This window comes from Canis aureus, chromosome 24 (assembly GCF_053574225.1).
Source record: "Canis aureus isolate CA01 chromosome 24, VMU_Caureus_v.1.0, whole genome shotgun sequence".
Taxonomy (NCBI): domain Eukaryota; kingdom Metazoa; phylum Chordata; class Mammalia; order Carnivora; family Canidae; genus Canis; species Canis aureus.
The window spans coordinates 10,821,528-10,848,185 of record NC_135634.1 but is presented as its reverse complement, the minus strand read 5'-3'; the positions used below and the strand labels follow the sequence as shown (position 1 = coordinate 10,848,185).

The window sequence follows — 26,658 nt, the reverse complement described above, 5'->3', positions numbered from 1 at the left end:
CATATCTATGAGCGCTATGACCCAACAATGCCACCCCAGGTGGGTTTCCAGAGACATACTCCTATAGGGCCATGCATGAAGATGCTGACTGCCATTGTTTGTGGCAGCAGGTGTCCTTCTGTGGGTGGCTGGGTGGGGGGTACAAGAGCAGGAGGCACTCTCAGAAACACTCTGCCAGAGTCAGAAGGAATAGGTTAAATGTACACATGGCAACATGAATAGAGCTTTTAAAATCTAGTATTCATCAAGAAAGCAAGAGACAATGAGGGCTATAGGACGTTTGTGTACATTTAATACTACATGCACATGAAACACCACGTGTCTGATAGGGGACGTGCTAATAACATACATGGGTCACATTGAAATGGTTGCCTCTAAGAGAAAGGAAAACGGAAGCCAAGAAGATAAACTCAAGAATGAATCGGTGAGGGATGCCTCGGCGGTTGAGCATCTGCCTTCAGCTCAGGGCGTGATCCTTGGTCCGGGGATCAAGTCCCACATCGGGCTCCCCATGGGGAGCCTGCTTCTCCCTCTGCCTGTGTCTCTGCCTCTGTTTCTGTGTCTTTGATAAATAAATAAATAAAATATTTTTTAAAAAGAATGAATGGATGAGCCAGGGCTCTGCAGGAACTGATGAAGTGTACAGTGAGGAATGTGATTAATCCAACCCTCTGCTTCTAAGGGCAAAATAAAGAGATCTCTTAAGTATTATATCAATTACTAACACAATTCTAGACCTGAATATTGAGCAGATAACTTATGAGCATGAGCAGAGAAAGTGGTATCAAGAGGAGCCCATTATGGGCTATAAAATAGAAGTCATGACACACATTTTTTTTAATGTATAGAGCTACCAAACTAGTAGATCAAGGGATGCCACTAGATATAGCGCTGCACTTTCCAGAAGATCATTGTCATGATCCCCATGGAATGAGAGAAGAAATGTGAACAGAATGAATATTGATACATTGTTTGAGTGAGTTGAGCAACAAAATATTCCAGCAGAGGTTGGATAATCAACTTAATTTCAGTCTCGGGTTGTGATTCTTAAGAGTTTTCAGGTTGTCACTTTTTGAGAACCTTATCAAAATTTTGGCCCCTCTTCTCAGAAAAGTATACATGAGCATATACAAAATTTTATATTCAATATTGGGGTTTGGGGCAGGGTGAGCCCTTGGAGCCATGGATCTCAGACTGAGAATCAAGTACGAGGGACAGCCCCCACTGAGATCTGAATGAGAATCATAGGGTGATATCTGTGTTTTTTTAAATGTCTCCAGGGCAGCCTGGGTGGCTCAGTGGTTTAGCGCTGACTTCAGCCCAGGATGTGATCCTGGAGACCCAGGATCAAGTCCCACGTCGGGCTCCCTGCGTGGAGCCTGCTTCTCCCTCCTCCTGCGTCTTTGCCTCTCTCTCTCTCTCTCTGTGTCTTCCATGAAAAAATAAATAAAATCTTTTAAAAATAATAATAATAAAATAAAACGTCTCCAGGTTGTCTTGGTGTATATCCATAGCTAAAGCAGTAGATCAGACCTCACTTATCCTTGGAATCATCTAAGGACCTTTTGTAAGAAGATGGATGTCCAGGTCTCATTGTTAAGAGGTTCTCTTGAATTAGGGCCTAGGAATCTGTGTGATTTTGCTTTTCCCTAGGTTAATACAAGGGTGGGACCTAAGCTGGCCAACCACAGCCCTTCCTTGGGATGTTTCTGTCAACACTCTCTGTGGGAGATGCAGTCCATATCTATAAGCAACCCCATTGGTGCTCTGCCTGCATCCTGTCACCAGCAAGTGCGCCCATCGCCTACCTGTTGCAGGCGCTTCTTTTAAGGCTTATACCCATGACTTCAAGACTTGCCTTGGCTGGTGGCAGCCCCTCTACGAGAGACTAGGGGAATGCATGGCCTACCCTCAGAGGATGATAACTCAAAGATAGGCCGAGTTTGCAGCCTAGGTCCATCACTCACTAGCTTTTTTACTTTGGGCAGGCTACTTAACATCTCTGTGCTTGAACATTCTGAGTTTTGAATTTGAGATAAGACCAATGAACTCAGGGCACCTGAGTGGTTCAGTGGGTTAAGCATCTGACTTCGGCTCAGGTCATGATCTCAGAATCCTGGGATCAACTCCCTCTTGGATTCTCTGCTCAGTGGGGAGTCTGTTTCTCTTTCTGCCCCTCCCCACCCCCCCCACCCCCGGCTTGGGCTCATTCACTCTCTCTCTTTTGCAAAAATAAATTAATAAAATCTTTAAAAAAAAAATGATCTCAGAGCCCAGCACAGAGGAGAACTCAACAAATGGTAGTATTATTATTTTATATCTTATTTTTATCATTATAAAACCATATAGAATGATATTGGAAATTGGAGGAGTTGGGGGTATAAAATACAAGTCTCTGGAGAAGGAGGAGAGTCCTCTTCAAATGTATGAAGGGATAGCGAATGAGAGGGAAATTAGACACATGTAGGCAATCACCAGAAAACAAACTACCCAGACCGAAGGATGGGAGTTATAAGAGGTAGTGTTCACACAAGTACACCCGGCTATGCAATAGGGTCTCACAAGAGATGAGGAATGGGAAAAAGTGGTAAGGAGCTCCCAGCCCCTGGAAATGTATAAACAGAGATTAAGTTGAGCCATTTTCAACAAGACGATAATCTAGACAAGTAGGACTAACCTTTGATTTCTAGTTTAGATAACTTAAGATCAGTTAACCAGCTCTAGAATCTCAGGTTGCTTAGAGTTAACTCTAAGTGGCCACTTAACATTGCCTTTGTGTTTCATGTTTGCTCAAAAAAAAATTTTTTTTTAAGGAAACTCAGTAATTGGGCAAGCAATATACCAAGATAGGTTATATAAATGTATAGTAGTATCTCAGCCTTACTTATACTATGTAATGGGAACAACCTAAATATCTATCAATAGGAGATTAGTTAAGTAAATAATACCTGTCTGTCCTGATACGTTCATATAACAGAATAATCCATAGCCATTAAATGTGATACTGATAAATGTCAAAAACGATCGTGTAGATTCAGGGTGATGTCTACAGTAATTAACAACCGAGAGAGCAGAAGTGCTGACCAAGCAGAATAGACGCAGCCGCAGCCAGAATGTACCAGCAGAGTATCAGTCCTGTGTAAGATCTGTGTCCACTGGGCACCCAGGTGGCTCAGTTGGTTACGCATCTGCCTTTGGCTCAGGTCATGATCCCTGGGTCCTGGGATGGAGCCCCTCTTTGCATTCCTCGTTCAGTGGGGAGTCTTCTCGAGGATTCCTTCTCTCCCTCTGCCCCTTCCCCTGCTTGTGTGCTCTCTCTCTCTCTCAAATAAATAAAATCTTTAAAAAAAGCTGTGCCTGCTGACACATAGAACTGTGACATTCATGCAAGATCATCTATAGACTATGCATAAAAGAGGTATCTGAAAGGTTGTTCACCCCAAAATCAATTGTGGGTGTTAGACTTGGGATATTTTTTTAAACTTTCTTCTTTACATTTTCTGTATCACTTGAATTTTTTAAATGAGCATACTTCATTTTGATTTTAAAAGTCAAATGTGCATTTCTAGAATGAAGGTAAAATCAATGAGTAGACTTTCCCAAAAGGGTTCTGGAGCTTCTGTATCACTTTGAATGACTGTCTTTCAGAGCATAGAAGGAGCCCTGCTCTTTCCTATTTTATTCAGCAGGTGACCTGTTGCTATCATTTTATATTCTGATGCTCATGTTATCCCTGGTTTGGGCACTGGGAGCCCCTTCAACCTGCCCTCTGTTACTTAGAAGCCAAGATTTGGGTGTTGAGCGTGCTCTTTGTTATTTGGCTGTCACTGGGCCCAGACAGTCCCAGTGGGCAGAGCTAGGAAGCATATGTTTAGATATGGATAGACACACAGATAGGCACATATACTCATGCAGAGCTAAATTTATTTCTATTTCTATCTATCCATTGAAAACCAAGATGCGACACCTCCAATTTTGAGTTCAAATTCCTACTTCTCTGGATCCTGATCTTTTCCTGAAAATGCAGATTTTTTGTAATGATCTCTAAAGCCTTTTCTGGTTTTGTAATGCTGAGCTCATTTCATACCCAAGATAATCAAATCAGGGTTTGGGAAGGAGGTGGTTGAAAGCCATTAGGTGCTAATGCTAAGTTTGCTCTGTCCCCAGGAAGAGTCCTGAAGATAAATGAAAAGTACACAGAGGCCAGCTGAAGTTAATCTATTAACACCAAGTGGCTTCTGAGATGCTGAGGACCCCCCTGGGGTCTCTGGGGTCTCTGCAAGCAAAGAACCCCCCAGGGTTCTGAGCTGCGCTGAGCATCCTGGGTCAGTTAGCATGCACTACTGACCTTCAGTTTTTATAAAATAGGGCTGGCATTGCCAATTTCACGGGAATGTTGTGAAGATTAATAACCAAAAAAAAAAATACTAACATTTCTTGAGTGCTTAGTATGAGCCAGCCTCTGTGCTGTTATCCACATTCATTAGCCTATTTCTTTCAATAATCCTATAAGGGTTAGAATCATTGTTCCCTCTATTCGATCAATGAGGAACCAGAGACACCAAGTGGTCCTACAGCTTGCCCCGGGCCCGGGAGCCACTTGAGCCATCACCTGCAGGACTCCTGTCACTTATCTTCCTAGGCAGAAATCTGTCTTCTCTTCACTCGGGTGAGGGGACCAGCAGTGCCTGATGTGGAACACACACTCCACAAATATTCATTTCGTCCTTCCTGTCCACTTTTCAGTGCATTAACTTGGTCCTCTAGAGAAATGCTTTTCGGCCTTCCATAAATTAATGCTGGTAGCCAACGGCTTTGGAGAGTCATTTCCCTGGGTGAGGTGTGTGCGTGTGCGTGTGTGCATGTACATGCCTGTGTCTGTGTGTGTGTGCGTCTGTGTGTGTGTGTGTGTGTGTTGAACTTCCAGCAGCTTTCTGTTGCGGATTTTTTCCATGACCCGCAGGTCTTGCCCGAGGAGGGTGCTGTGTTCCCTACGTAAACCCTGCTGGCCACCTGTGAGTCGTTCTAATAGGTTTGGCAAGGCTAAGTCACAGCAAAATGAGACCACAGGCAGGACAATAAAACAATTTTTGAAAGCACACAGAAATGTACCTACCTTTTGCATCTCTGAGCCGTGGTGTATAGAATGTTCTCAGAGCTCAGGAGTTGTAAGAATTTGAGACACATAAAAATTCTAGCTGTATATTTTAAAAGTTAAGTTTGGTAATATCAAGGCTAGGAATATACATAAATAACTGCTGAACTATTTTATTGATTATTCTAAAAATTTATCATCCAAAGCTTTTCATTTTTTAATTAAAAAAAAAAAAAACTTGGGGCACCTGGGTGGCTCAGTGGTTGAGCATCTGCCTTTGACTCAGGTGGTGATCCCAGGGTCCTGGAATCAAATCCCGCAACAGTTTCCTCATGGGGAGCCTGCTTCTCCCTCTGCTATGTCTCTGCTGCTCTGTGTGTGTCTCTCATGAATAAATAAAATCTTTAAAAATAAAATAAAAATAAAAACTCTTAAGGAAAAAAAAAAAACCCTTAAGATTCTTGTCTGGTTCTTGTTTGGCCCCAGGCTCCTTAGGAGAGAGTAGAAGGTGAGGAGAAGGGATTGCAGAAACCATCCACTTCGATCCCTCCCTAATATAAAATGAGAGAGCTCAGACCTCAAGATGTTAACTTTTGGCCAAAGGCACACAGTGAGGTAAAAAGGCACACACACGATCTTTAGATGTCCTGACTCATAGCCTTTCAGGTTAGGAAGACTTTAAAGACCAAATTAGTCCAACAACCCCCAAATTCCTGTTTCTCTGACAGGCTGACCGCCCTGCCCTCTGTGCTTGAATTTGTCCCATCAGGGAGCTCAGGAGGCCTCAGGGGGGCCTGTCCATCTTTACGGAGTTCTGAGTATTTAAAAGTGTTTTATTGACCAGAATTCGCTCAGGTGCGGCTTCCCCTGGATCAGCGCCTCCTGTGTGCCTGCGGCCGGACCCCAGAGCGTGCGGAGCCCTGTCCTGGCCCTGGCCTAACGCGAGGCCTGCAAGGGGGGGTCGCACACGCCGCTGCCCCGCGAGCCCCTCGGCTCCCAGCGGATAACGACCTCCGGAAACATCTTCATCCCCGGAGCTTGTCCCTCGTCCCTGTAAGTCTGGGCAGAGTGCACGGCACAGGAGGGGAGTCTGCCCCCGCCCCCGCCTGCAGCGCTGGGAGCCCTGGGAGCCCCCGCTGCGGCCGGCTGTGCCCCCTGACGATTTCCCCTGCTTGGCCACGAGCTGAGAATCCACCCAGCGCCCCCCCCCCCTCCACCCCCAGCGCTCCTGTGCCCCACCCGCTCCAGAACTCCCCGTCGGGCCTGGACCCTCTACGCTTCCAGAGCCAGATCCGAACCCCGCGAGGCGCAAGGCTGAGCAGCCAGGGGTTGCGCAGGGGTCACAGGGGTCACAGCCGGTGTCAGGCCGGAGAAGGAAGCCGGGGGGGAGCACGCAGAGCTACGGGGAGGGGGAAGGTCGTCATTCAGCAGATCGGATCCTAAGGCAGTCGGTAATTGGCACCATCTTTTAATTACCAGGTTCCAGTCTCTCTGCTAAGCATCTTATGTGTGTTACCTCATTAAAGTGCAATTAATCTTCCCTAGGACCTTTAAGGAAGCTATTGTCATTCTATTTTAGGGAGAGGAACTGGAGGCACAGGGAGGGGGAATCATTAGTAAAGGTCATATCATTAGTCAATGGCGGAGACAGGATTCAAACCTAGATTCTCTAAACCGGGACTCCAAACCGCTACCCCCTTTGGGGCCTTCCTGCCAGACCCTCCCTGAAGCGAAGGGCGAGCGCCTCTCCCTCCTGCCACCCCCTGAGGACACCCAGGTCTTCAGCATGTAGCCATCCCCCCGTTCCCAGCCTGAGCGCCAGATGCTGCTTCAGGCTGGGACGGCAGAACTAAAACGTTCCCTTTCTCGACACTCCACCCTCCCCGGGGCCCAGGTGGCCAGTGGTTGGTCACAAGGGACAAGAGATCTCATAGAGTACTCCGATCCCACGTGGGACCTCTATGTACTGGAAGGGCCTCCAGTACAAACGCTTCTGGAGGCTTCCTCCAAGCAAACCGCTAAAGTGCTAGGAATCAAGTGAGGCTGCCCCCAGCAGAAATCCCACTGCACATTAAAGCCGCTTCCTGAACGTGATGACTGGCCACTGGGGCCCCGAGTGATGCCAATCCATCCAGGGCAGCTGTGGGACCCCACTCCCCGGGGGCCAGACTGGATGTAGAAGTCAGCCAGTGCTCCTGACAATCCTGCTGTCGGCCTGCTTAAAATCGCCAGCATTGCTCTTTTTTTTTTTTTTAATTTTTATTTATTTATTTATGATAGTCACAGAGAGAGAGGCAGAGACACAGGCAGAGGGAGAAGCAGGCTCCATGCACCGGGAGCCCGACGTGGGATTCGATCCGGGGTCTCCAGAATCGCGCCCTGGGCCAAAGGCAGGCGCCAAACCGCTGCGCCACCCAGGGATCCCAGCATTGCTCTTTATTGCCAACAGAGCAGAGTCTGAATGCCGTAGCATAGCACACATGGCCTTTTCACAGCCCGCCTTACCAGCTCGCTTTTCTATCTGACTCACACATCTTCCCTCCCTTCTCTTCTTTACATCAAACCCTTTACTCCCCAAGACCTGCCAAGTTCTTCCATCCAAGATCTGAGCTTTAGCACATGCTGCTGCCCTTCTTTATCTCGTGAACATCTTCTTAGTCTTCAAGACACAATGCAAATGCCCCTCTTTTCAGAATGTTCCCTGGTCCCCAAGTAATACTTCTTCTTATGTTCACATAGTCAATTATTCAAACATCTCTTCATTTTACCAATGAATGTGCTAGATTCATATGATGCATTTTCATATATCGTTCCTATTAGACCCCAAACCCTCAAGGTCCTATTAGACCCCAAACCCCAAACCCACAATGACAACAATAAGTGGTTGCATCTGGTAAGGCACATGGCCTCATAGAACATTCTCATGATTTTTGGTAAAGTGCCGCTGGATCCATCCAACAGGTTTCAGGCTCCCCTCGTGTCTCACTTGGCTTATACTTGTGGTCTGTATTTGGGAGCATCTAAGTTCATTCCTTTTGCTGTTGATCCCCATCAATCCTGCAGTTATCGTTTTTCTTCTTTCTAGTTATTTTCTTTTTTTCTCCATGCTATTGGTCTGTCTTCACAGAGTTGTCATTTTTCTCTCATGGCCTATTTGATCCCTCTTCCAGTGTTTGGTTACTAATTCTACATCTCTTGGACTTTTTATACACCATGAAGCCATTTTTAATTGCTTAACTTTGAAACCTCTGATTAAATAAATCTAGAAATGAATACAGTTCCTCCAAAGAATGGCTAAGAGTTATTATACGTTGATATCAAAATTTTACTCATCACTGATGCAATCACCAATTCTTAAATGTTACTAGGTAGCCTGGTACCTACCTAGTACTAGGTAGCACACCTCCGGCCGTCCTTGGGGAGACAACCTAAGCATCATTGGTGTGGGTAGGTATTGTAATCGGTATTGAGTTCCATAGAGAGATGTAGATACAGCAGGTGTGGTGATAACACAGAGCCCTCGCCATGTGCTGCTAACCCCACCTGAGAACTCCCTATGCACGATAGCAGCTGATCTCACACTAACCTCTGCAGAAGCTGTCAGGACCAGAACACCAGGGAGGCCATCTGCATGCTTTTGCCCCTCCCTTTACCCCAGAGCCTGGCATAATGTGTCTTCAATAGATCATTCCCTATCCATGTTGGAAGAATTAATGACTGAGTGGAGTAAGTGAATGCATCACAGCCCCGTCCATGTCATCAAGCCATGTATACCTGGGGACTGATGGAAATACGGCTGCCATGGGGTTATGGGATGGTGGTGATGGTGGTGATGGTGGTGACAGTAATATAAATAATAGTGTCTAAGAGTAAAAAATTTGACCCTTCCTAGACCCAGAGGAGATGTGGTGTCTAAAGCAGGCTTCCAAGAAAATCTACTGAGATGTGGGAAGAGGAAGCTAAAATTTTAATTATTTCAAGAATAAAAACTTGAGTTCTAAAAAAAAAAAAAAAACTTGAGTTCTTATTTAATATATTGTTTAAGGCAGATATGTAGGTTGACAGGAGAATACTTGTGGGTGCACAAATTTAAAATAAACTTATGTATGTTAGAGGATATGTGCTCAGAAATTTTAATGACAGGGAATCATACTCAGAGTAGTTTGGAGACTGCTGACTTGGAAGAGGCGGTCAATCCAACCTATGTGGGGAAGGTTGGAAGATCTGGGCCCCGTGGAAGGCTCCAATCCCCCTGAAATGGTTACAGAGCCTGTAGCAGAGTGGGATAGAAGTGTCACTCCAGAAAAGAAGTATCTCTCTAAAGGCCCTGACCATGTGTAACAATCGGGAAATTATTCTAAATTTTTTTGGCCAACAGAAACCCAATCCTCTTGTGTGTAGGCACCTCTGACACACAGAACCGGTAGTGATCAGACATTATTGATCAAGATTGCTCACCATTTGCTGGTGTGACCCCTGCCTCTTCAAACACTACACTGGATTCCCACTACTTCGACTTTATAGAAATGGAATAGGTTCAGAGGGACTAAAGAAATGGCATAGTCCCAGCTGGTAACTGGCAGAGCAAGCCAAGACTCCAACCAAGGCCCGTCTGACTCCAATACCCATGCTCTTTCCACCATAATGCCCTGATGATACCTGAGCTGGCATACGTGACGGTGAAGGAAATCCTCTCCCAAGACCAGTGGGACTCACCCCCAGGGTCAGATTGCTCTGTTTGCAGAAATAACTTTGCAGAGCCAAGCTGAGGCTTTCCTCAGGTCAGCTTGGCACATGTTCTGGGTGCCCTTTGCAAGTAAATTATTTAACATGATCAGGATAAAAGCCAGATGTCAGAAACCTTCATCCAAATTCTGAAACGGGGCATAAGAAATGAATGACTCGAGGTTTTCCATGGCCTTGAAGCCCTCAGGGCTGTGCCAGCCACTTAGACTCAAACTGGAAAAGCAGATTTTTATCAGAAAATTCCAATTTAACCAAACATATCTACAAACGGGGATGCACACCCCTTCTGTCAAATATCAGTTATTAATAAACACGATGTGTGTGTTGGAGAAGAAATAATTGTTTCTCTGTTACATGAAAATAAATGATCAGTTCTAAAAATTCATAACTCCAGTGGTTTGAGTTTTAAGAGTTTAATGATAATTTTCTATTTCCTCAACTACAATGGTTAACCTTTTTCTTATATTCTGAGATGAAATTATATCCGACACCTTTTAACTTTCAACTCACACATCTCCAGCTCGCATTCACAGCGTCAGTAGTTGGAGTTGGCAGGAAAGGGGTGGTAAGGAAATAGGAAAGAAAATGTATAAAAGAGAAAAGGGGAGAGGAAAATCAGCGCTTCTAAACCCAAAACACTCGCGCACCGTCTACCAGGCCGGCTTCTCGGGGTCTCGGGCTCTCGCCGCCCGGGTGTGGCCTTACCGCGTGTGACCAGCAGAGGGCGGCTCCTCCTTGCTTAAGGCCGAGAGCCTGGGCCCTGGAGCCGCAGTTTTCCCCAGGAGAGCTTGCCGGCCCAGCAGAGATCTTCCCCCCTGCATGGTAAATAGTCTCCTCGCAGCCTTTGCCTCTGTTGAAAGGGCAAGAAAGGGCCAGAGAAGAAGCCAAGCCCTTGTCCAGAGCCTCGGTGCACGCGTGCGTTCGCTTTTCAGCTCTTGCTGAGTGCTCACTGAGGTTTGGATGTGGGGCCTGTTAAAGATGAATGAGACTCATCCCTGCTCTTAAGGAACTCCGTGTTTTGTGGGGCAGAGGTCCACGGTAGGCGCAAGGGGAGTCCAGAGGCTGTCAAACAGGGGAGTCAGAGGGCATTTTGACAGCATGTGTATCCCTGGCTCCTTGAGTAAGCCGTGCCTTGGGTAAGAAGACCCCCGCCGTCTTCCTCCCGGGACCTCCCAACAGCCTCTCCACCTCAGCCTTCCCCCAGATTTCTGCTTTTCCCTCCACCCCAATGTCCTCACTGCCACCAGAACCTGTTTTCAATAATGCGGGATTTTTTGTTCACCCTTTTTTCTCTCATCCTGCCCCCAGCTTCCTTTCCCACTGGGCTCCTGCCCAATCAGTTTGCCCTGATTCCACTTCTCTTCTTTGGCCACCTGAAGCAGGTAGGCATGCTCTGTGTGGCTGTCCCTAGGCCAGACCACAGCTGGCGCAGGCAGGTTTGCTGTTAAGCTTCCGTGCGCACACCTCAACCCTCTTGGGCCTCCCATGTGTCCCTAGCGTCCCTGGCTCTGCTGGCTGTCTGAGCTGACCGTGTCACCTCTTTTCATTTTATCACTCTGCCCAGGTCCCAGTGATGGCACATGGCCTGATGGTGCCCAGGCCCACATTCAGATCCAGAGAAGACACCGGCCCTCATCCTGCCTCTGAAGCAGAAAGTCAGACTCACATGCCGTTTCACTGGGACCATCTGTACCTCCTAGCTGTAGAGCGCTGGCTGCAGAGTAGCAAAGGCTTTCTTTCCTTTGAGAGTCAGCCCTGACTGGCTGCCTTTCTCTTCCACCCTGCTGACACAGTGCAGACCGAAAGGCACAAGCCTGTAACAAACATGCACTGCCCACTGAGGGGGCCAGAGCCCCAGCCGGTGCACTTTGCACCTCTGCAGTCCTCCAGCCACGAGGGGTGCTCTCCCCATCGGCCACTCAGGGGTCTGTGTCAGGAAGATGTCCCTGGGAACTGAGACTATTGTAACCAAAGAGATTAATTTGCTTCCTTGGATCACCTGATTATAAGTGATGTAATTGTACCCAGGCCTCTTTGGCTCCAGATCGTGGGCTTGTCTTACCGTACTATTCTATCCCTGGTGGGTTATTTATTCAACATTTTAGGTTGACTTGTCCTCTTAAAAAAAAAAAAATGGAAGAGTAGGAGAAAATAGGAAATACCAGGCTTATTATGAAGCCAGAAATCTAAATATAGTTTCTGTAAAAGCAGCAGACTCAATTGTGGTTTCTCTGTATCATGAAAAGGCCGCAGCTAATGACCAAAACAGACCTGCTTTATCTAGGCTGGTAACCAGTAACTGGCCACTGGTGGTATGGTAACTGGGATCACATGGCTTCCAAAGGACTGTGCTCCTGCCACCGCAGAGGTGAGTCCCAGCCACTCCTTCTGGTCAGAAGTGGGGAGGAGCAGAGTCCATGTTACATTCTAGGTTCCTCTGAGGGCCTCGGCTTTCTCAGCATCAGCAGAGAGGGGCAGGGGCAGGTCGACCAGCAAGGATAGTCTGAGGCAGTGATCACACGTACTTGGGCGGACCACCCCAGGAAGCTAGTCACTACCCACTTTAGCTCTTAGAGGGGAAAGTTCCGAGGCACTTCTAGGTGCTGTCTACTATGAGAAATGCTTTACTGGTGTCATTTTATGGAATCTCCATGACTGTAAGAGTCCCCATTTTACAGCCAAGGAAGTGGAGGCTTCAAGAGGCTAAGTAACTTCCCCAAATCTGCAAGGCTGGGAAGTTGCAGACACTGAATATAAACCCAGATGTGACTGTCTTCCAGACCCCTTCTGTCCCCTTAACCACTATGCTAGGCTGCTTCAGCTGTAAGACCAGGCAGTAGAAACAAATGTGAACTCAGCCAAGCAAAGAGACTTTCTCAATCTGGAGGCTTATTAAGCCTTAAATCAGTTCTTGACAGGAGACACCAAACCATTTTCTAAGACATGGTTTAGTCCCCTGGAAGAAAGGCCTTGGACACATTTGCCCTTCCAGCTGAGCAACCCTTCCACAAATGTTTAATTGAGCACCTGCTATATGCCAAGAACAGCAGTGAACAAGAACAAGCCCTTACTCTGGTGATGTTCCAGGAGAGGAGCAAAGAATAAGCTAGTGAATAAATGAACAAGACCGATCCAGTTAGTATGAAATGTCATGAATGGGAATGTGACAACACTGGGGCCATGGGGGGAGGGACCTTGGGTTGGAGGGTGCAGTGCCACCTTTCTGGGGAAGTGATTTGGAGCTGAATCTGAATTTACTGTTCAGAATGTGACTCAGGAAGGATCAACTGTTTACCATCTGGGAGCAGGTCCTTCCCAGCCAAAGGACCAGCCCAGACTCTCCAGGCTTGAAACTGGGGAGCAGCAGGGTCTGATTTGAGTTTTTAGGAGGCCACTCTGGACAAGGAGTCACAGAGAGGCAGGAGAGGAGCCCGAAGGCCAGTGGTCCTGTGGACAGCAGTGCAGCAAGAGCAGATGACACCTGCCCTCAGAGGGAGTACTCTGGGGGAAACTCTCTCCCCTACACAAGCTGCCATAAATGGGGCTTCCGCTCCAGTCCCAGAAGAGAATCAAGAGGAGGGCCCCTGCTGGCCCCTCCACCCAAAAGGGACATTGATGAGGCAGGGAAGAAGGGACACTGTCCCTGCACAGCTTTGGCCTCACCCTTACCCACCCACCTACCTCTCCATCTACCTCTGGGATGCCTGTGTCCTCAGAGACGGTAATTCCACTCAGTTATCCTCCTTCTTAGATAGACTCTGTCCTTGGGATTGAGGCCATATGGGAGGCCATGCCCAAGACCCTAGTCTAAGCCAGTGCTACCTCAGGAGAAAAGCTGGTCCCAGCCTGTTCTCCAGCCAATGGTCTGGCCCCTCTGCCTAATGCTGCACCTGGAGGGCAAGACAGATGGGCCTCTACACACTCACCAGAATGGACACACATCGGATCACCTGAAGGGAGAGCCAACCAAGGCCCACTGATTGGTTCTGGTTGTGAGGGATGAGGGGTGAGGGGCATAACGATGCCTTTGAGGTTCCTGACCTAAACAAGCAGGTTAGTAGATGAGAAAGGGAAGACTTGGGGCCTGTGGGGTCGGGGGGGTGGGCACCCATTTGAAGAATTTAAGAGTTCCATTTATTTAAGGTTGTGTTGCCTGTCAACCTCCAAGTGCAGAGGTCAAGTGAGCAGTTGGAGAAAATACTCGAAGAGAGATGGCTGAGGACTGCCAGCCATCCCCCTGAAAGTGCCCCAGAGGCCGTGGGTGACCTCCCCCCTCAACTGCCACTGTTGTCCTTTCTGACCTTGGCTCTCTCTCCTGTGTGACAACAAGGAATCACACAAGGGCACAGGGCATCTCCAAACTGCTTTCTCCCTTGAAGCTTAATTAAAAAGTAATTAAATTTTTAAAAAGTTATTGGCTCTATTATAGAGGAACTGACCTCTTTAGGGGATGTTGAGCCCAGTAAAGGCCAGCTATGCTGTAATGGGTCATCTTCCTGTTGCTCTTGTCTGGGGCCCCTCCCTTAATGATGTAGTGAGAAAGCTGGAGGACATTAATTTAAGCATTTACACTGAGTCAGGCCCTATGCCCAGTACTTCATTTGTTTTCTGTCATCCTCCCAGAGACCCTGGGAGGTGAGTAATACTCTTGCCTCCATTCCATAATGAAGTAACTGAGGCCTGGGAATGTTAGTAACTAACCCAACATCACACAGATAATAAGGGACAGAGATGGGATACAAAACTAAGTCTGCTAATCCCAGTGTCATTGCTCCCAACCCTACAATCCACAGCATACCAGTCTTCCCACTCAGATCTGGACACCCCCCCCCCCCGCCAAGGTCTCTGGAGCAGTCCCAGAGAGAATGGCCCCAGGACAATGAGGGCTTGCCTCAACATCTGTCTCCAGTCTTCTTCATAATTGAGGCAACCCCACCACTGCCACCAGTACATAGAGAAACCAGTTTTCCTATGTGCAGGTTTCCTAACTGACAAAAGAATGTCTCTATACTGGCTGCCCAACTCTGAGTCCAGGTAGTCCTTGCTCCTGCCTTCATCTTGCCCTGTATGTGGTTCTAGAAGGTGGGGAGAAGCTGGGAAGGCAGTGAGGAAATGCCCAGGAGGGTGAAAGCAAGACCTCGGGCACTGCCCCAACCACAACTTTCCTTGACATGTTCCTTCCAGAGCCAAAGGGGGAGATGACATAAAGAACATAGGTAGGGAAGGCAAGCAGGGGCTCCAACCAGAATCCATAATCTGGCTCTGTCTCATACTAGCTGATGACCCAAGTCAGATTACCAAAGTCTCTGAGCCTTGGGTTTCCCCATCACTATAATGGGAGCATCTAGTTTTGTAGTGTTATTGTGAGATTAGTGATAATGTTGAGACACTGCCAGGCAGATCTTAGATCTTCAAAATAGGGGTTGTGTTTGAGAGGGTGAATTCTGGAGCCAGGCACTTAGATTCTGATTCCAGTAAGTTACTTAATACATTTAAACTTGGTTAACTCAAAAGTAGAATGACAGAGGGAGGCGGCAAGATGGCAGAGGAGTAGGGGTCCTCAACTCACCTGGCCCCACCAACGCTGAGATTTAAAGAGAGAACAGCTGGAACACTACAGAGAGAAAATTTTTCTCTTCTAACAAGGTGGGAAGGTGAAAAAAATAAAGAATAAAGTGGAAGAGGGGAACTGCCAGTAGCCAAGCTAAAGCAGAGCGGTGAAAGCCTCCGGGGCAGGAAAGGCCAGCCCTGGAGAAATGAGAACTTTAAAAATCCATGCCGGACTTTTCCCTGATGGAAAAGTGCTTAGCAGGGAAATCGGGTAGAATCGCAGGAAGGGCAGCAAAGCCTCAAGATTCCTGGAATCACTATAAGAGGAGGGGCACCAAGAGGGTAGCTCACCGCAAACCAGGGTCTGATATGGGTAAAGGGCTGGAGCGCCGCAGCCCTTGGGGTACTTGAAAGAAGCTCGTTGGTCAGGTGGTCCAGCTCTGGAGCAGCCTTTATGCTAGAGCCCAGCAACAGATGGAGATGGCTGTGCTCCATTCCCTTTGGGAGAGGTGATCCCTGGGACTGCGGGTCCAGTGTCACAGGGCCCAGATCCCAGGGCGCCCAAGCAGACAAAACTGGCGATCCTCCATTCCCCCAGAACAGGTAGAAGCAAGGAGGGCACAGGAAAGCAAGAACTCTGGGTGCTCAGCAAGCTGTGCAGATCAGCGCACCTGCACCTGCCCCCTGGAGCATCTAGGCCAGTGCAGACTGGGAGACTGTGGTTAGTTATTCATGGGGAGCTCAACTTCAGAGCTGAAATCCGGCTACCACCATTTTTTTCTCTCCCTGTTTCACCTTGTGCCTCGGAGAGGTGGGGCCCCTAGGGTACAAAGGCCTCCCAGGATAAACAGCTCATACTGAGCCCAGCACTGGCATGGGATGGGGCATCTCCACACAGTCACAGACACCTGAGAATCAGCACAGCAGACCCCTCCCCTGGAAGAACTGCTGGAAATACAAGGGGAAGGAAAGTTTACTGAACAAGCAGCACTGGAAAGCTCCAGGACTGAGGGAAAACAGTACATAGAACTAGAGAGTTCCCCACCCCCACCCCCCCGCTTTTTTTTCCCCCATTACGGCTTGTTTTTATATCAGACTAAAAATTTCCAATATTTTTCTCTTTTCTCACTTTAACTACATATTTTACAAACTCTTCATTTTTAAGTTTTTTCCTTTTTGACTTTCATATTTCTACAAGTACATGTCTTAGATATATTTTTCACTTCTGGATTCCCTTCAACATGTTCAATTTAATTTTGGTAGATACATGAGATATGGGTATTTGTTTTGTTTTTTCTGCCGTGTTTTGTTTTACAATGGTGGAAGTTAGTACCTTCTAACACACGACCAACATACACCAGAACCAAGTGGAACACTGTGTTGGTTCATTCTGTGAGATTATATTCTCTCTACCTTCCCATTCTGTCCCCGTCCTTTATCTTATTTGTGTTTTTGTGGTCAGTGTTGGGGCTTTATATAAGTATTGCTGGTTTATAGAAATTTGGGATTGAGCATCTTCTAACATACAGAACAAAATACACTCAAAACCAAGAGGATCACCCCCTAGGACCCCTCAGGTAGACTACGTACTCTCTCCACTGCCACTTCCTCATCACCACTATCCCTCCCCATTTTTTCTCCATTCTTTACTTTTCTTTTTTTATTTTCTTTTTTCTTCTTTGTTTTTGGTTTTTGGCTTTTTATTTTTAATACATTGTTTTAAAATGTGTTTTTCACTTTAGTGGTCCTTTTGTTTTATTTTGTTCTTTTCTTCTTTCTCTTTTATTTTCTGGTCTCTAACCTCTTCAGAATCAGCTAGGGTGTATTTTACTTAGGTCCTGGTTGATATTTTTGACTCAGCCCACTCATACAGCCACTTTGCACTGGACAAAATGACTAGAAGGAAGAATTTGTCACAAAAGAAAATCCAGAAAACAATACTCTCTGCCACAGAGTTACAAAACTTGTATTTAAATATGTTAGAAATTCAGTTCAGAAATACAATTATAAAGCTACTGGTGGGTCTGGAAAAAAAGCATAAAGGACTCTAGAGACTTCGTTACTGCAGAATTGAGATCTAATGAGACTGAAATTAAAAATAGATTAAATGAGATACAACCCAAACTGGATGCTCTCTAACTGCTAGGGTTAATGAGATGGAAGAGAGAGTGAGTGGCATAGAAGACAAGTTGATGGTAAGGAAGGAAGCTGAGGAAAAAAGAGGAAAACAATTAAGAACCCATAAGGAAATGCTTAGGGAAATAAATGATAGCTTGAGATGGAAGAATATGATTAGGATTCAGAAGAGGCTGAGAAAGAGGACCATAAAGTATATTTGAACAAATCATAGCTGAGAGCTTCCCAAATCTGGGGAAGGAAACAGGCATTCAGATCCAAGAGATAGAGAGGACCCCCTTAAAAAAATCAATAAAAACCGTTCGACACCTCAGCATTTAATAGTGAATCTTGCAAATTTCAAAAATAAAGAGAAAATTCGTAAAGCAGCTCAAGACAAGAGATTCTTAACTTATATAGCAGAAAATATAAGATTAACAGCAGACCTGTCCACAGAGACTTGGCAGGCCAGAAAGGGCTGGCATGATATATACAGGGTACTAAATGAGAAGAATATGCAAGCAGGAATACTTTATCCAGCAAGGCTGTCATTCAAAATAGAAGGAGAGATGAAAAAGCTTCCAGGATGGGAAGAAACTGAAAGAATATGTGACCACCAAACAAGCTCTGCAAGAATGAACTCTGTAAAGGAAAGAGGGAACCCAAAGAAACAATCCGTAAAAATAGGGGCTGAATAGGTAGTATGATGACACTAAATTCATATCTTTCAATAGTTACTCTGACCATGAATGGGCTAAATGATCCCACCAAAAGACACAGGGTATCAGACTGGATAAAAAAGCAAAACCCATCTATATACTGTCTACAAAAGACTCATTTTAGCCCTAAGGACACCTACAGCCTGAAAATGAAGGGGTGGAGAACCATTTACCATTCAAATGGTCCTCAAAAGAAAGCAGGGGTAGCAATCCTCATATCAGATATATTAAAGTTTATCGCAAAGACTGTAGTAAGGGATGAAGAAGGACACTATATCATACTTAAAGGGTCTATCCAACAAGAGGACCTAACAATCAGATTTTCTAAGCAGAACTTCACCAAAGAAACAAGGGCCTTAAATGATACACTGGACCAAATAGATTTCACAGAAAAATACAGAACTTTCCAGCCAAATACAACTGAATACACATTCTTCTCAAGTGCACATGGAACTTTCTCCAGAATAGACCACATACTGGGTCATAAATCAGGTCTTAACCAATACCAAAAGATTGGGATTGTTCCCTGCATATTTTCAGACCACAATGTTTTGAAACTAGAACTCAATCACAAGAAGAAATTTGGTAGAAACTCAAACATGTGGAGATTAAAGAGCATCCTACTAAAAGATGAATGGATCAACCAGGAAATTAGAGAAGAAAAAAAGATTCACAGAAACTAATGAAAATGAAAATTCAACCATTCAAAAATCTTTGGGATACAGCTAAAACAGTCCTAAGAGGGAAATACATTGCAATACAAGAACCCCTAAAAAATATTGGAAAAAACTCAAATATACAAGCTAACCTTGCACCTAAAGGAATTGGAAAAAGAACAGCAATTAAAGCCTACACCAAGCAGAAGGATAGAGATAATAAAGATTTGAGCAGAACTCAATGAAATAGAGACCAGAAGAGCTATAGAACAGATCAACAAAACCAGGAGCTGGTTCTTTGAAAGAATTAATAAGATAGATAAACCCCTAGCCAGCCTTATTAAAAAGAAAAAAATTTCAAATTAATAAAATCACAACCAATACCAAGGAAATACAAATGATTTTAAAACGTATTGTGAGCAACTATATGCCAACAAACTAGGCAATCTAGAAGAAATGGATGCATTTCTGGAAAACCACAAAGTACCTAAACTGGAACAGGAAGAAATAGAAAACCTGAATAGGCCAATAACTGGTGAGGAAATTGAAGCAGTCATCAAAAACCTCCCCAGACATAAAAGTCCAGGGCCAGATGGCTTCCAGGGGAATTCCATCAAACGTTTAAAGAAGAAATAATACCTATTCATTAAAGCTGTTTCAAAGGATAGAAAAGGAGGGAATACTTCCAAACTCATTTTATGAGACCAGCATTACCTTGATTCCAAAACCAGACATAGATTCCACCAAAAAGGAGAATTACAGACCAGTATCCTTGATGAACAAGGATGTAAAAATTCTCACCGAGATACTAGCCAATAAGATCTGACAATACATTAAGAGGATTATTCACCATGACCAAGTGGGATTATCCCTGGGATGCAAGAGTGGTTCAACACTCGTAAAACAACCAATGTGATAAACGACATCAATAAAAAAAATTAAAAAATAAAAAAAAAACAAGAACCATATGATCCTCTCAATACGTGCAGAGAAAGCATTTGACAAAATACAGCTTCTATTCCTGATTAAAACTCTTCAAAGTGTAGGGATAGAGGGAACATTCCTCAATATCTTAAAAGCCATTTATGAAAAGCCCACAACATATATTCTCAATGGGGGAACACTGACAGCCTTTCCCCTAAGATCAGGAACATGACAGAGATATCCACTCTCACCACTGTTATTCAACAGAGTACTAGAAGTCCTTGCCTCAGCAATCAGACAACAAAAAGAAATAAAAGGCATTCGAATTGAAAAAGGAGTCAAACTCTCTCTTTGCAGATGACAGGATACTGTACATAGAAAACCCAAAAGACTCCACCCCAAGATTGATAGAACTTATACAGCAATTCAGCAATGTGCAGGTTACAAAACCAATGCCCAGAAATCAGTGGCATTTCTATACACTAACAATGAGACTGAAGAAAGAGAGACTAAGGAATAAATCCCATTTACAATTGCACCCAAAAGCATAACATACCTAGGAATAAACCTAACCAAAGAGGTAAAGGATCTATACCCTAAAAATACAGGACACTTCTGAAAGAAATTGAGGAAGACACAAAGAGATAGAAAAGCATTCCATGTTTATGGATTGGAAGGATAAATATTGTGAAAATGTCTATGCTACCCAGGGCAATTCACAAATTCAATGCAATCCCTATCAAAATACCATGGACTTTCTTCACAGAGGTGGAACAAATAATCTTAAGATTTGTATGGAATCATAAAAGGCCCCAGATAGCCAGAGAAATATTGAATAAGAAAACCAATGCCAGGTTTCAAACTGTATTACAAAGCTGTGATCATCAAGACAGTGTGGTACTGGCACAAAAACAAACACATGGATCAATGGAACAGAATAGGGAACCCAGAAATGGGCCACTCAACTCTATGGTCAACTAATATTCAATGAAGCAGGAAAGAATATCCACTGGAAAAAGGACAGTCTCTTCAAAAATGGTGTTGGGAAAATTAGACAGCCACATGTAAAAGAATGAAACTAGACCATTCTCTTACACCACACACAAAGATAAACTCAAAACGGTTGAAAGAGCTAAATGTGAGACAAGAATCCATCAAAATCCTACAGGAGAACACAGGCAACACCCTTTTTGAACTTGGCCACAGTAACTTCTTGCAAGATACATCTATGAAGGCAAGGGAAACAAAAGCGAAAATGAACTATTGGGACTTAATCAAGATAAAATCTTCTGCACAGCAAAAGAAGCAGTCAACAAAACTAAAAGACAACCTACAGAATGAGAGAAGATATTCTCAAATGACATATCAGATAAAGGGCTAGTATCCAAGATCTTATTAAACTCAACAGCAAAGAAACAAACAACCCAATCATGAAATGGGCAAAAGACATGAACAGCAATTTCACAGAAGAAGACATAGACATGGCCAACAAGCAGATGAGAAAATGCTCTGCATCACTTGCCATCAGGGAAATACAAATCAAAACTAAAATGAGATACCACCTCACACCAGTGAGAATGGGGAAAATTAACAAGACAGGAAACAACAAATGTTGGTGAAGATGTGGAGAAGGGGGAATCCTCTTGCACTGTTGGTGGGAATGTGAACTGGCACAGCCACTCTGGAAAACTGTGTGGTGGTTCCTCAAAGAGTTAAAAATAGAGCTACCCTACAACCCAGCAATTGCACTACTGGGTATTTACCCCAAAGATACAGATGTAGTGAAATGCTGGGACATTTCATAGCAGCAATGTCCACAATAGCCAAACTGTGGAAGGAGTCCTGGTGTCCATCGAAAGATGAATGGATAAAGAAGATGTGGTTTATGTATACAATGGAACATTCCTCAGCCTTCAGAAGATACAAATACCCACCATTCGCTTCAATGCTGATGGAACTGGAGGGTATTAGGCTGAATGAAATAAGTCAATCGGAGAAGGACAATCATCATATGGTTTACTCATAAGAGGAATATAAGAAGCAGTGAAAGGGATTATAAGGGAAAGGAGGGGAACTGAATGAGAAAAATTAGAGAGGGAGATAAACCATGAAACTCCTTACTCTGGGAAATGAACAAAGGGTTGCAGAAGGGGAGATGGGTGGGGGGATGGGGTAACTTGGTGATGGGCACTGAGGAGGGCACTTGATGGGATGAACACTGGGTGTTATACTATATGCTGACAAATCGAACTTAAAAAAAAACAAAGGTAAAAAAAAAGAATAAAATAACACATATTTTTTAAAAAGTAGAATGACAATAGCAATAGTACCACATCGTTGCCATAAGGATTAAATAAAATGATGTGTATGAACAGCGTGGCATGGAACCTGGCAATAAGTGTTAGCTATTATCACCATAATCATTTTTTTTAATTACTGAAAAGCCTAGAAGCAATGACATCTCAATAGCAATAAACATAGCAGCATCCATGTACTGTTTTCTAAATACCTTTCCCACTAAAGGATGCCAGAGGTCCTTAAAGAAATAGCCAACTCAAGATTAGGGTCAAGAAATGTACCAGGTGTGCCTAGAACACTCTTCTGGAGCTATGTCTAAAGGACACTTGAAGGAGCTCTCACTGACCAAATTTGGGACAAAACGGCCATCAATAGTGATATAATAAATTAAAGATACTGAATTTTTAAAAATCTATAACTCCATGTTTTGATACCCAAAACAAAGTGAGGGATTGAATTTTCCAACCCAGCACCATAATTGATTCAGGCAAGGTTCATCAGTGGATGTTAAAACCATTCATGAAGGTTGTTGTGGAGCAGGATATTTATATGATCTTAAAGTAGCACTCCAAACACTCTACAAGTTTCTCATCACTGCTATTGGAAGAAAGAAGAAAGAAAGAAGGAGAGAGAGAGAGAGAGAGAGAGAGAGAGAAAGAAAGAAAGAAAGAAAGAAGAAGACAAGGAAGGAAGGAAGGAAGGAAGGAAGGAAGGAAGAAAAGAAAAGAAAAGAAAAGAAAAGAAAAGAAAAGAAAAGAAAAGAAGAAAAGAAAAGAAAAGAAAAGAAAAGAAAAGAAAAGAAAAGAAAAGAAACCCAAAATGGAGTTGCTTGTGCTAAGCTCCATAACAGCAAGCCAAGATTTATTACCTAACCTAATTGCAGTTTCAGCTCCCCCAGTTCAACCTGGAATTACCTGGTCAGCACTACTGAGGTAATCTGTCTGATGGATCCCTGCCTGCCCCCAAAGGAAGGTGACCTTGCCTGAAACAATCAATTCTTTATTAGAATAACTTCTTTGCCCTGCCTCATTCTGCCTATGAAAGTCTGCCATTCAGGACAGCTTCTTGAGCTCCTTTCTATCTACCACATGGGATGAACTATTGAATAAAGCCAATACTATTCTTAGGATTTACTCAGTTGAATTTTGTTTTTAATACGTAAAAGTTGCCTTTTCCATGAAAATATTTGGCTACCGTTACTTGTTACCAAAGTTAGCATTACTAATAATGGTGTTAGGTGTCACCATGTACCCCCTGGGGTGTTTTTCTAGGTGGTAGAGATTGGGAGAGATACCAAACCTGACAAGGTGTTTGTTAATTGGTGAATCCAGATGAAGGATATATTCATTGTACCATTCTTCCAAAGTTTCTGTAGGTTTAAATTTTTCTTAAGTAAAAATGTGTGTATGTGGTGGAAGTAGCAGGGAGGGTTGGGGTGGGGTGAGAGTCAGAGCTGTGTTGGCCATAGCTCCCCTGACCCTTGTGAGCACAGGACTCTTCCCAGGTTGGCTTGAAGCTTGGTGCTCCAGGGAGTCACTGAGGAAGGCAAAAAAGACAGGAATTTGAAGACAGGAGAATCCAACCATTGCACCTAGTACTTAGGGGGAATCTTTTGTAGCATTCCCTGAGCAGGTTCCATGGGAGCAGGAGGAGAGGTCTCAGGGCAAAAGGCCACGGTGGTAAAGGGAGAGGCCAGAGGCCAGCAGATGAGCATGCCCAGTGCTCACCTGGCATTGGTTCTGCCTTCTGATTTGACAATACTCCACCTGTACACGTTCACATTATTCAAAGGAGAGTCAGGCCCCCGGCCTTCTCTTCCCTCTTCTCACACCTCCTCTTCCATCCACTGCAGCAGTGAGTGGTCTCCACCCATCACTCAACTCAACTTCTTTTACTGAATCTTTTCTGTCCTGAAACAAGCCCTCAAGTTCCATGTCACTACTTTTCCCGTTCTTCCTCAAGGCTGCACCTTCTTGGTCTCCTATTCTCACTACTCTTATTCAAAATGCTCCCCAAGTCTTGACATTTTCCAAGGATCAGACCTGGAGGTACCATCATCTCATTCCACACACTTAGACAACTCATCTTCACCCAGCCCCCTGTGTGCTGTCTAACCCCATTCAGTGTCCCAACATCCAGGCATGGGTTTTCAGCTCTCCACTGGACACCTCCCTTTATACATCCTCCAGTCACCCTCAACCCACAAAACCCCAAATTAATGAGGCTTGCTGCCCCTAACCTTTCCCATCTTTTCCTGGTTAATGGTTACTCTATCAGTTCTCCTGAAATCCAGAAGTCATCCTAACTCCTCCCCCTCACCCATTCCCTAAATCCCACCAGCCACCCAAATCCAGTTTGTTCCACCTCCTGAGTATTTCTCACAACCATCCATCCTTCCTTTCCCTGCCCCCTCCCCTAGGCCAGACTCTTACCGGTTTCCCTGTGGACTACTAAAGCAGTTTGCAAGGGTCTGCAGGCCTTCAGTATTGCTTCCTCCAAAGTAGCTTCCTGCTGCCCACACCATGGTCTTAGAATATAAACCTGACCCTGTTGCTTTGCTGTGGAGTACAAGATCCTTCTATACTTAGACTCAGGATCTGGTATTTCTTTCATTCTGGTCATAATGGTCTATTCACAGAACTCCAATGTGATGTCGTGATTTATAATAAAAAATATATATTTGGTCTTTGCCCATTCCTCACAGAATTCTTAGGCCTCTGGAATTTCCTAAGCGATAAGAGTGATTAAAGATGTCTTTTATTAAGTTAATGATGTGACTTTTGGAAAGCCTATAGGTCAACTAAGGAGAGGCTGGTCCTCAGAGGAACCAACCATGTGACTAGAGGGTTGGAACTTACAGCCTTGCTCCCAAGCTCTGGTGAGGGCAGAGGGGCTGGAGGTTGACTCAGTCACCAATGGTCAATGATTTAATCAATCGAGCCTGCAAATGATTTAATCGAAAATGCTTATTTAGTGAAACCACCATAAAAACACCAATGGACAGGTTTTGGAGAGCTTCCAGATTGGGAACAAGGATGTACCCACATGATGCATGCCAGGTCCCAAACTCCACAGTGACTCCTTTGTTCAGGATCACCTGTGTATGTCTTCATCGGACTATTAATTCATATCTTTTAATATCCTTTCTACTAATCCAGTAATCTAAGGTGTAAATCAGTTTCCTGATTTTTGTGAGACACTCTAAAAAATTAATTGAACCCAAGGAAGGAGTCAAGGGAACCTCTGATTTATAGCCAGTTAATCAGGAGTACAAGTAAAACTCTGAACTTGCAATTAGTTTCTGAAGTGGGTGGCAGTCTTGTGGGATGGAGCCCATCACCTGTGGGATCTGATGCCGTCTCCAGGTAGGTGGTGTAAGAATTAAGTTGAATATAGGACACCCAGCTGGTGGTGGAGAGTTGCTCGGGGTGGAGAAACTCCCTGCACACGCACTGAAATTGGTGTCAGAATATTACCAACACATGCCTTGATCTCTCCTGCCTCCCGGCTCTCCCCTTGTTTCCTTCTGTGTACAGAGCTCACGGCCGCAAGGATGCCTGCCCATGCTTCCAGACTCAGCACACACATCCTGCGCTGACCGCATCCAAGCCAGCTGGACACACTCTTTGCAGTGCTCCCATAGAAACTTGGATGTAACTCCAGTACATCCTGTACTGCGCTGTTTTCGAAGAATTTGCTTGAACGTCTGTTTCCCTCTGGGCTCACTGGAAGCAGGGACGGTGTCTTACTCCCTGTCTCCAGGGCCTATCATTGTGCTTGACTTTGTAAATATTTTATTGTTTCAAGAAATCAATCTGCAGAAATCTTGGCGTCATAAAACATTTAGACCTGGAAGGCAACCCCCAGCACGCCTCGTCAAACACCCTCCTTTTCACCCAAAGAAACTGCTAACCTAAGCTGTTGGTGGCCGGCCAGAGGTGACCTAGCTCATCACTGCCTCAACCAGGATTACTTTTTCCCTCCAGTCTATAAAATCGAGTGTGTAGACAAACAAAAGAATGTGTGTTTGGCAAATCCGGGCGTGTGCACACCATACGCGTGAGCATCTCACAAATGTGGAGGTCTTTGGATTTACGGGAAGTGCAGGTGACACGTCACCTTCCCTCTTTTCATCAGCATGGTGCACGCACACCAGGCTGGAGCTGGTTTCCGGCTTCTGGCCTGGCCTGATTTCTTTCACACCTTCACTTCGAGCTTGTAGCTGGCTGGCGTGTGTGATGAAGTGTGTGCTCACATGTGAAATCTTCCACCGGGCTCAGAGGGCATCTTGAGGGCGGACATTCCTTTTGATCATTGTTTTACATCCCCTTGGCCTTATCAGGGTTATTAAGCCGTCTGGTATCCAGGCAACCCGAAAGCAGCTCCCTGATATTTTAACCCAAAAATGGCTTTTCCGGGAGAAGAAGAGTGCAATCCTCACCAGTTGCTACAGGCACAGGCGCTGCCTTTGAGGGGACTACCCTGCAAGCGACTGGGTGATTTTCATGTACTGCCCGGGCTTCAGGGGGAAGAAGAAGAATTCAGAATGCCAGCT

The 26,658-nt window shown here is 44.9% G+C and overlaps 1 long non-coding RNA gene across 1 annotated transcript; it reads right to left on the bottom strand.

Moving 5' to 3' along the window:
- Positions 1-23,479: 23,479 nt before the first annotated feature.
- LOC144295765 (uncharacterized) lies at positions 23,480-26,639 on the bottom strand. The gene is made up of 2 exons (XR_013362863.1): positions 24,536-26,639; positions 23,480-23,639 (listed from the first exon to the last, which is right to left on the bottom strand). It is a non-coding gene; the product is annotated as an uncharacterized LOC144295765 (long non-coding RNA).
- Positions 26,640-26,658: the final 19 nt, after the last annotated feature.